Genomic DNA, 10,824 nt, shown 5'->3' on the forward strand with positions numbered 1-10,824 from the left:
CTTGGCAATTAACAGTCGCTGCTTGCCAAGATTGAGGATGTTGTTCTGGAAGAGGTCATCTGGCTGTTTTCTTTACTACCTCTTATGCGAGCATAGTGTTTGCCTCCAAACCTTCAGCACGTCATCCAAACCCAGGTGTCAGGGGCCCTTCCACCTGTTCACAAGAACCTCCCGTTACATTGCCACTTTCTTACACTGCTGTCACTGCTCGGCCAGCGTCACAGTCTCTTCCCTATGCTTAACCTGTGCTGCCACTCCATTCCTTGCCACCACCCATGAGTACAGCCCTGCTTCCTGTTGCTAGACATTTGGCCCTGTTTTTCTTCTGCCAAGACTTGTGGCGGATGCCGGATAACGAGCGGATTTGTTTCACCTGTCGTTTTTCTGGACAAATTTCCTGCCACCGATTATGAATTAGCTTGCCACTGATGATGAATGATGAAATTTAAAGTGAATATTTGTTTTCATTTCTTTCACTACTGTGAGACTTTCTTCCATGAAATCTGGCCCCAAATTTCCTGTACTTTTATTCATCTGCCGTTCTAGCTTGATTTAGGGCTTTCCTTCAATATCTGTGTTTAGGTACATGTCCAGCTGGTTGACTTAATCTTCCAAAGAGTAGCATGTTCAAAGTAAATGTTTACAATGAGGCCCTGTGCAAGATTTGTTTTATGTGACATAGTTCGGTTAGGAAAGCAGAGCAGTGCAGATGGAGGAGCATTATTCATAAATGGGAGACAAACAGAAAGGACACGCTGTAGGAACTTGGAAACACCATATTCTGGATTTATGTATACTTGTTTATTAGAAAATTCAGTTAGCTGCACATTATGTATTTGTGTATTTCCATCCCATATGGAACACTCCCATTTGGGTGCTTTAGAAATGAAAGTGACAATATTTATGGAGCAGTGGGGCATGGTGTGTTTATGAACAAAGACAACAATTAGGCGAGAAGAGGGTGCGGCAATATGACGAAAACAGGACGTTCTGTGGGTTGTTCATCTATGGTGTAGGGATACAAGCGGGAGTACAGTAGACTTCCGTTAATTTGACTACGGTTAATTCGATTTTTCGATTAATTCGATCCCGACCGAAGGTCCTGGCTTGTGCCGATGCATTTCTATGGGCCTGAACTTTCATTATTTTGATCCTACAATTGGCCTTCACCAGATAATTTGAATTTGTTTAATTTGACCCGCCAGATAATTTGATCAATATCGTCAGTCCCGTCAGAGTTGAATTAACCCAAGCCAACTGTATTAATGGGGGGTTGGAGTACATGAATACATATTGTGGAGCTAAACATAATTTGATAATATGCAAGTATATAAATTCAAAATATTGTGTGTTTCAAAGTAGTTGTATTTGAGGACCACTTGTGCGTATCTTTTCATGCTATAGTGTGCCAGTGAGAACTTGTACAAGCCCATTACATATTGTGTTTTGTAAGCAAATTTGGTTTAGATTAAACTTCAAATTGCTTGCAATAGTGCTGAATTAACTGACTGCAAGCAAAAGCTTTGTATTACAGCCTTCCGTACATACAGGAGCCAGCCAGTGCCACAGGTTTGATCACTGGCAGTAATGCTCAAATTTTGACGGCTGCAGAACATGGAAACACGCTTGCACTGAGATCTCCGTACAGCCACTGTCGCACTTAACCCAAGCAACAAAAATATGCCTATAGTGGCTTACCTTCAATACCGTATTCAATCACTTAAAGATTTCTTTATCTCTTAAAAACTGATGTAGACTGTGTGGTGCAGTCATTACGCAGGGTACAATTTTTAAAGAAAAAATTCAGGCTATTGAGAATTGAATTTGTCCTAGTAATTTTAGTAAGAAAAAAGAAACTCGGCGCTAATACAATTATAATGTCGGCGGTAATGCAGTTCCATTGAACGTGAGAGCTGGGGAAGTGCGGAGCAGGGATTCGCCGGTGTTTCCCTTGTGTTTATCTTGTGTTTAGGCTAAAATCCATCATCCGTTTTTACACCTGTGCTAAGGTACAAATGGTGGGAAACTGCCACGCTCATGGAGCCAAACCACCACGGACATAGAGCCAGAGCCATTGCTGATGATGATAGAAGTGATTTTAACGAATTTATATTAATTAATGCGCTTAATGCATGAATATTCCTGTCTTTGGATTATTCTGAAACATGTTAGTTTATTTTGAACCAGTTTTGATCAATTCTGCACTTGTTTTGACCCTGTTTTGAGCACTTGTTTTTGAGCATGATCACGCGACAGACGCCGACACCGACAGCCTGGGCCCCTAAAGTGCTTCGCACTTAATATGTAGGGTTACATTTTTGAAGTGAAAGCAGGGAGAGAATGATGTCGGAGAAGGTTGCCTTGCAGAGGCTGACTGCCTGAGGTCATGCTTCCTCTTGTACTCTTTCTTTCCTCTGTGCAAACAAAGCAATGTAGTTCGGGGTGCGAAAATTGTGAGAGAGGGCAAAAAAAATATTTTTGATGACAGAAGATGTGGGTGAGTGAGACCATTATGCCAGTGTAGTCATTATGCGTTTTATGCGTTTAAGTATGATAAGTACATTCTGTAAGGAGCGCACATTGAACACTTTGGAAGGAAGGCACAGTAAGCTAGCAACATGCAGAGCAAGTGCTAAGCGACCTCTGCACAAAAAGCAAGAAAAGTGCTTAAAGTGTCCTTGCGTTAAGAATATTGGGGACTGTACACTTTAAGCGACCCTGAGCAATTAAAGCTTACCAAGGGCCCTCCACTATGGTGTCTTCTTCATCTCATCTATAAGCCTTTGGATGATTGAAACCTTTCATTTGTTGTTATGTTTTCACATGCCCCTGCCAACTTCTTTCCCACTTTTACAGGACAAGCAATGGAACAAACATGAAGTTGTGTCTAAGTATACGGTGCCAAGACATATTTTATTTTGCCTTACTATCTGTCTTATTAAAGTAAACCAAATATGTCATTGCCCATGTTTCAACAAGGTCATTGTGTTTGTACAGTGTAGACCGCTTATAACGTAAGTCGCCAGAGTCGTGAATATCTGCACCATAAGCTGTATCACACTATAACCAAAACAACAATTTTTCAAGCCCTGCATGTATGCAAAACATGTAGACCAAACAGCCGCACATATCCAAGAATCGAATCGTGCGACTGGGAGTTTTGCATCCATTTAAATTTACGAACGTTGAAAGGTTAATGTCCAAGTACCGACGATCTTCGTATGAAGCAGACAAAGTAATAATTTTTTTTTAAATGATGCAGTTTCGCCCGAAAGGCGAAGCATCAATTGTGATAGCAAATTAGTAGAGAGCTATACGGTGTAGGGATAGTAGTTTTATCGGCTACATAAACTTGACAGATTCGCTTACTAACTGAATTAACAAGCGTGGTGTCAACGCGCACAAGCAAACTTGAATAGACTTGATGACCACAGACAACCACTGTCAAAACGCAGGCGTGGGGAAGTGCAGCCGCCGCAGCGAGCGAAGGTTCGTGCGGTCTATTGCTTTAACGGAAACTGAGTGGCGTAAGCACAGCGCATACAAAGGTCAGAGCCATGTGGAGATTGCTTTCAAGATACGGTGCGTGCGACAACACCGACAGCCGGCACAGGTGCAAAGTACAAGAACGAATTTCTTGGCAGAGTAGAAGCTGCCGCCCCCCCTCCCATCGCCCCTCCCACGCTGCCTTCCTGCTTTGCTCCTTTCGCATGGGAGATTGCATCGCCAGTTACCCGTGTGCCCGTTGCAAGATACGTATTTGGTGCCGAAACACAGAGTCACTCCCCTCCCTCGCTCCCATACCTCCACGGCCTTTTGTGCGATGGAAGTCGCGTTTGCTCTCCGCTGTGCGTTCGCTCTCCGTGAAGGCGCGTGTCCCCCGCGCGCTTTCACTTACACATACGGCGCGCGGCGACAATTTTATCGCCCTTGGACTCATGCTCATGCTCCTCCTCCGCATCGCCCTCGTTGATTTCCTCTCCCATCAGTGGGCGTACCTTGTTGAGAAGCGTGCTCGCTACTGCCCTTATCGGCGAGATTTTCGCGTGGAAGCCGCATTATAACGGGTATTTCGTCTCACGCGCCTGCACTGTAAGCGGTATGTGTATACATGGAGTTTTATGGGAGGGTAAACGGGAGTCGGAAAAGGCCGCATTGTAGCCAGTTCTGCACTATTAACGGTTGCGTTATAAGTGGTCTGTACTCTCATCATCATCATCATCAGCCTATATTTATGTCCACTGCAGGACGAAGGCCTCTCCCTGCGATCTCCAATTACCCCTGTCTTGCGCTAGCGTATTCCAACTTGCACCTGCGAATTTCCTCACCTCATCATCCCACCTGACTTTCTGCCGTCCTCGACTGCGCTTCCCTTCTCTTGGTATCCATTCTGTAACCCTAATGGTCCATCGGTTATCCATCCTACGCATTACATGGCCTGCCCAGCTCCATTTCTTCCGCTTAATGTCAACTAGAATATCGTCTACCCCCGTTTGTTCTCTGATCCACACCGCTCTCTTTCTGTCTCTTAACGTTACTCCTAGCATTTGGCTTATTTGAAGGTAAATAGAGTACAGACCGCACAAAGAGCAATGGAACGAAAAATCTTAGGAGTAACGTTAAGAGACAGGAAGAGAGCGGTGTGGATCAGAGAACAAACGGGGGTAGACGATATTCTAGTTGACATTAAGCGGAAGAAATGGAGCTGGGCAGGCCATGTAATGCGTAGGATGGATAACCGATGGACCATTAGGGTTACAGAATGGATACCAAGAGAAGGGAAGCGCAGTCGAGAACGGCAGAAAGTCAGGTGGGATGATGAGGTTAGGAAATTCGCAGGCGCAAGTTGGAATACGCTAGCGCAAGACAGGGGTAATTGGAGATCGCAGGGAGAGGCCTTCGTCCTGCAGTGGACATAAATATAGGCTGATGATGATGATGATGATGAAGCCAAATGCATGTTCCTCTGACACATGCATTTCCTCCGACATACCGTTTCTTTCTGACACATGGTAATCTCTGCCACATCGTTTGCCTATCTGTATAAGCAATTGTTCATGGTCTAATGTTGCCATGGCAACTAACCCATTGTGTGGTTGTCGATGTGATGCTTCTATGGCAAGCCAAAGCATGATCATCTTTGGTGATCACCAAGAAAATTGATACATTGCATGCTTTTGCATACTGCAATACTGCCACAGCAACTAACACACAGCATGATCATCCTTGGTTTAACGCTTCCATGGCAACTCATTTCTCGATGATGTTTCGTCTAGTGCAGCTATGGCAACTAAAACAGAGTGTAGTTATCTTTGGGGTTATGCTGCCATAGAAAATAACATTGCATGAGTATGCTTGGTGTAGTGGCAACTAATGGACTGCATGATAGTCCTTGGTGTAGTGATCTGATGGAAATGACACATCCATGTGCTTATGCATAAAGTAGTTGCTGCCGTGGCAACTGACATGAAGTGTGGTTTTCTTTGGGGTACAATGCTGCCATGGCAGCTAACATTGTGCGAGTATCCTTGGTGTTGTGGCAGCGAGTGGGCTGCATGATAGTCCTTGGTGTAGTGCTGTGATGGAAACGATGCATCCATGTGCTTGTGCATAGGGCGTAGTTGCTGCCATGGCAACTGACACACTGCGTGATCATTCTTGCTTTAGTGCTGCCGGGGGAAGCAACACGTTAAGTTATCATTCTTGGTGTCGTTTCGATGCCATCTAGAGCACTGCATGATTGTTCTTGGTATAGTGCTGCAATGGCAACTAACACATTGCACAATAGTCTTTGGCATGGATTCCGTGGAATGCGATAGTCCTCGGAGTAGCACAGCTATGGAAATTATATTGCATTCTATGAATGTAGAGTTGCCGTGGAATTTCGCACACTAAACGATCGTCCATGATATAATGCTGTCATGGCAAGTAGTAAATTAGTGCAAATTAGTGGCTGATTGCCTTCAAACAGTCGCCATTGCTTGTGTTTATGGAGGTTGTAATGTTCACAAATGGATATAGTTGCACATATCACATGTACGCCTTGTTTGTGAACATGGACATGGATTCCATTGACTTTGTGTTTGTGTGTGGTATTAATTCTCCTACTTTTCTTTGCAGAGCTGGTTGCTACATTTTGGTGCAATATGAAGCTTTGCCTGTGAAGAGCTACCAGATTGCATGAAAAAAATATATATTTTCTGCCTTATTGATGTTCAGTTGTGACTTGTGTGCCAGCTGTTTTTATTAGAATTTTGTTTGTTGTTTGAGAGCATTGCCTGTATGAAAATTAAGTGTACTTCATTACATCTGATAAGTCATTATATACACAATGGAACAGAGCACGAAACAACAACTGGTTATCCAGTTGTTAGTTTGTTCTCTGGTAGTGTGCTTTGTCCCATTTGAATGTTATTCTTGTACAAAAAGTGCAAGTTATCCAATACAATATGTTGCTATTGTTTTAGTGTGGGTAAGTCAGGGTTCTTTCAAGAAAATTTTTGAGAAGTGCCTGTCTGACTGGAATGGGGGGGTGGGGGTACTCAGGCACATAATCCTTTTTCTTTGTATTTTCGCGATGTTTCTGAATGGTCAAGAATATTGCATTTTGGACGCATAACGAAAGAAACACGAGCCAGCGACTCTGGACACATAACGAAAGAAACAAGAGCCGCCAACTCGGCTACCGCGATTGCCAAATTTCGCAGGGATAAAGAAATGTACAGCTCGTCGCTGTGAAAATGTGCATGAAATGCACGCTGGTGATAGAAATCTAAGTCAACCAATAGGAGCAGAATTAAGAAGGATGTAAGATTGGGCTTGTTTTTAAAACATGCTTTAAAGTTCAATTCACAGCACAAGGACACCAGAGTTCTCTCTTCTGTCCCTTCTGGTGTCCTTGCTCTGTTAACCGAACTTTAAAGCAATAGGAGCACTTTCCATGCAAATGCAGCAGCATTATCTAACCGCGATGCCAGCTTTTCCACTTTTTGCTTCTTTCATTTTTTTCTTTTAGTTTTGCATGGCAAACTTCGGTGCTGCAGCTATCTGAAGCTCCAAACTCTCCTCTTTATTACGAGGGTAAAATGGCAGCATTGTGTCGAGCGAATGCCACACAATCTGTGGTAAGACGGCACATTCCGAATCCCTATTTTCTACATGATTTTCATCAGGAGCACACTAGAAAAGAGCGATTTTCTCAGATTCTATTTCAGATTTCTTTTTAATAGTTTCCCACATGATAAAGGGACACCTGGGAAATGCCAAAAAGAAAAAAAGGGAGTCAGTATTCTTGACCAAATTGACGATTTTAATTGCCGAGTTTCCCCCTCAAAGGGATTGTTGGTAAACCGGAACATTGGACTACATTTCCTCGCCACCCACTGTGAGGAGAATCCTGGGGTCATTACATACTTGGCTCTTTAATCAACCTCCACAGTGGTCTTTCTTTATGTCGTATCACTCTTTCCTAGCACAACGTATTCACAGTGTTCCTTTCCTCTCTTCCCGCATGCCTCAACAAAGCCGAGTCCCACAGCAACAGCTTCGAAGCGTGGGCCGCCACAAGTGCTGCCGAAAGCCAAGCCGTAGACAGTGGCGGGTCCTTGGAAGGTGACGGGGCCGACGTCTTGACGTGCAGCGATTGTGGCTTCACGAGTTACGACGAAGCTGCGTTTGTGGAGCACCGACAAGCGGTCCACGAGTTCCGTATCGTTGATCCTGTGGCGGTTTACCAGTGCCAGTACTGCCCGTCCAAGTTTTTGCACCATGACCGCCTGCTGTGCCACCTACAGAGGCACACCAGCACGGGTTCCTTTCGCTGCTTCCTGTGTGCAAAGAAATTCTCGCGAGAGCAGCACCTGGTGCGCCACGTCATGACGTTGCACAGCAGGGTCGAGAGCTTCCCCTGCCACGTGTGCCCGAGCAAGTTTTCGCGCAAGGACAACCTTGTTGCGCACATGCGGAAGCACCAGGCCGACCTTTCCAAGCAATGACGCGGCTAATCATAGCCATGTTTCCCTGAAGTGCATCAGTTGATTGTGTGAGCACCACAAATGTCAAGAAAAGAAGTGAACAACTGGACACAAGCACTACCATCTCCTGTCCTGTTGTCTGCACTGTTGACTGCGTCAAGCAGTAGTCCGCTGGCCCAACTTGCAACTCATGTCACTAGCATGTGTCATTGAGGGTGCTCAGGTAGTACAGTTTATAAATCGAATGAAATATAAACATTAGGATAAGAGCGATTTTGGATCTGAAATTGAACAAACTATATTTGCTTCTAAGAAAGGAACGGGTCATTTCACAGGAGCAGGCATGGTAAGGTCCGCCAGAGAAACAGTAGTTCATGTAACTTGGCATAATCCTGCATGTTGTCGGAGGATAAAACATCTGTTATTAAGGTCACGTTGACATGAATGGCAACTTTGACTTCTGTCAAGATGCACAGGCAATGGTACAAATTCATGTAAGAAAGCACTGTAACTGTATTTTAAGGGATCAGCATGCTGTAGCAGTGATAATCCCAATTATATGAATTGCAGTTGACTTAGTTTTGCTATATAAAGTTTAGTTGATGTATTAAACAACTCTCGTAGCTCTGCCAAGGTAATCGGACAAGACCAGTCAAAGTAGCCAAAAGATTCCTTGCCCAAAGGAGAATGTTCCCTTTAACATGAGTCCATGAACAAAAGCCGTGTTGGACAGAGCTTTGTGTCAAAGGAGTTCGTGTTTAGCCCTTATAATGCAAGGGTTCCTTGTTCCCAGTGGATGTGAAACAGAAAAAAAAAAAAATGTTTGGTATTCTAAATGGTTGAATTTAACCTGCCAGTAAAGCAATCTACTTTGCGGTGTAGCATGGCTTGTGGCTAAACTCTCGTTGCAACCAGTGCCATGTTTGTTAAGAGGGGAACTTGGAGGAAGGTTCCTCAAGTGTTGGTTTCATATGCTTAAAGGCCAGCTGCAATGGCAATTCGCCAAGTTTAAATTGTTTCTGAGTAGTATACAATATTGAAGCAATCTTGCCAAAGTTGCAGTGCTGGTAATCATGTAATTTTCTTGTTAGCAGCCATTAAGTAGTGGCTACGAAGACAATGCATGCACCTGGTGGTTAGCACATGTGGTGCAAATTTTCAAACCATAAGATCCAAGGCACTGCCTGTCCTTGGACGTCATGCAGAGACGCTGTGTCCTCAATTTTCTCGGTTGTGCGATGAAGTGGTAGAGGTGGAATTTTTTTTCTCAGTTTCAGTATAAAAATTGCGTGTCTTCTCATGCTTTTCGTGGCGTACCTACTTGTAGTATTTCCGACGTAAAATTTTGCAGGGAGGCTGTTCCAAATCTACATTTCCCGAAAGTGCACTTTTCACATAATCCAAAATTTTTTTGCAGTTCACTTTTACAGGCATTAAGCTTTTTGACGATCGCGAGCCTCAGAAACATGTCTCGCGACTTCAGTTAAAACCGTGGTTGTTATTGGTGCTTTCTTCATTGCATCGGGGAACGTCAGTGTGTCCGTTTTGTACCAAATGATGATTGTGTTGTAAGCCTCGGTGAAATTAATTCCGCATGGTCAATGAATAAAGCGGATGCAGAATGTTTGTGTTGCTGGTATGAAAATTGTGTCATTATCAAGAAATGAGAAAAGTATGCATCACCGGTCTCTGACATCATGCCAAAAATACACCAGAAATACATCGTGCAGGATTGTAGGGTCGAAGAAGCTTGGCCAGATGCCATAGATCAAATTGATTCATAAATCTAATCAATTGAATATTCATTCCACATCAAAGCTGCCTCTTTCTTTACAGTATTATAGTCACTTTCTTTTTTCCGGTACTGATGTGAGAGTGCTGATAAAAATTGCGAAGGCTGGCCAAGCATAAAGCGTCTGCTTGCTACAAATGAAGCATGAGCATTTATTTTATTTTATTTTATTTATTTAATAAATACTGTGGAGTGGTCCAAGCAGGGAGGGCGACATATGGTACATACAATGAAATCGGATTGACAAAGCAAACAGAACCATGAAATTGCAAGATTAGGAAGTGGATTCAATCATACAATTCCATTCGGTTACAGTTCACGGAAAAAAAAAAGAAAACTTATATGTGTTTGTTCTTGCAAAGTAAGGGGTTCAAATTCAAATCTCTGTTTCTTTCTTCTAAGTTCGAGTGGTTCAATGTTGTTAATTTCCATAAGTTCGGTGGGGGAATCACATCTGGAAAATTTCGAAGTAAGAATGGGAACCGAGGGGCTCGATTTTATTAGTCATAACCACATAAAGCCAACAGACAACGAAGCCAAGAAAAGCATTGGGGAAATTAAGTGTAGTTGAAATTGGAATGTAGAAAATAATGAAGGAAAGGGGAAATGAAAGTGGACAAAAAGATAACTTGTCGCCGGCGGGAGCCGAACCCGCAACCTCCGCATTACACGTGCGTTGCACTACCAATTGTGCTACAGCGACGGCCATCAATTCGTCCACTAACTTGGGTATTTATGTTTACTAGATCTAGCCCTAGGTGTGTTAGCCAGCGCCACTCAGAACCATGGTGGGCGGATGGAACATCCTTTTTTAGCCCGATGCGGAGGTTGCGGGTTCGGCTCCTGCCGGCAACAAGTTATCTTTTCGTACACTTTCATTTTCCTTTCCTTCATTCTTTTCTTCATTCCAATTTCAACTACACTTAATTTCCCTGATGCTTTCCTTGGCTTCGTTGTCTGTTGGCTTTATGTGGTTATGACTAATAAAATCGAGTTCCTCGGTTCCCATTCTTACTTCGTATTTCATTATGAGGGTCTCGAATCTGGCAGCCTTGATGT

General features: G+C 43.6%; 1 non-coding gene across 1 annotated transcript; it reads right to left on the reverse strand.

Moving 5' to 3' along the window:
- Positions 1-10,395: 10,395 nt before the first annotated feature.
- On the reverse strand, positions 10,396-10,468 carry Trnat-ugu (transfer RNA threonine (anticodon UGU)). The gene has a single exon. It is a non-coding gene; the product is annotated as a tRNA-Thr (tRNA).
- Positions 10,469-10,824: the final 356 nt, after the last annotated feature.

Source organism: Dermacentor silvarum, chromosome 10 (assembly GCF_013339745.2).
Source record: "Dermacentor silvarum isolate Dsil-2018 chromosome 10, BIME_Dsil_1.4, whole genome shotgun sequence".
Taxonomy (NCBI): domain Eukaryota; kingdom Metazoa; phylum Arthropoda; class Arachnida; order Ixodida; family Ixodidae; genus Dermacentor; species Dermacentor silvarum.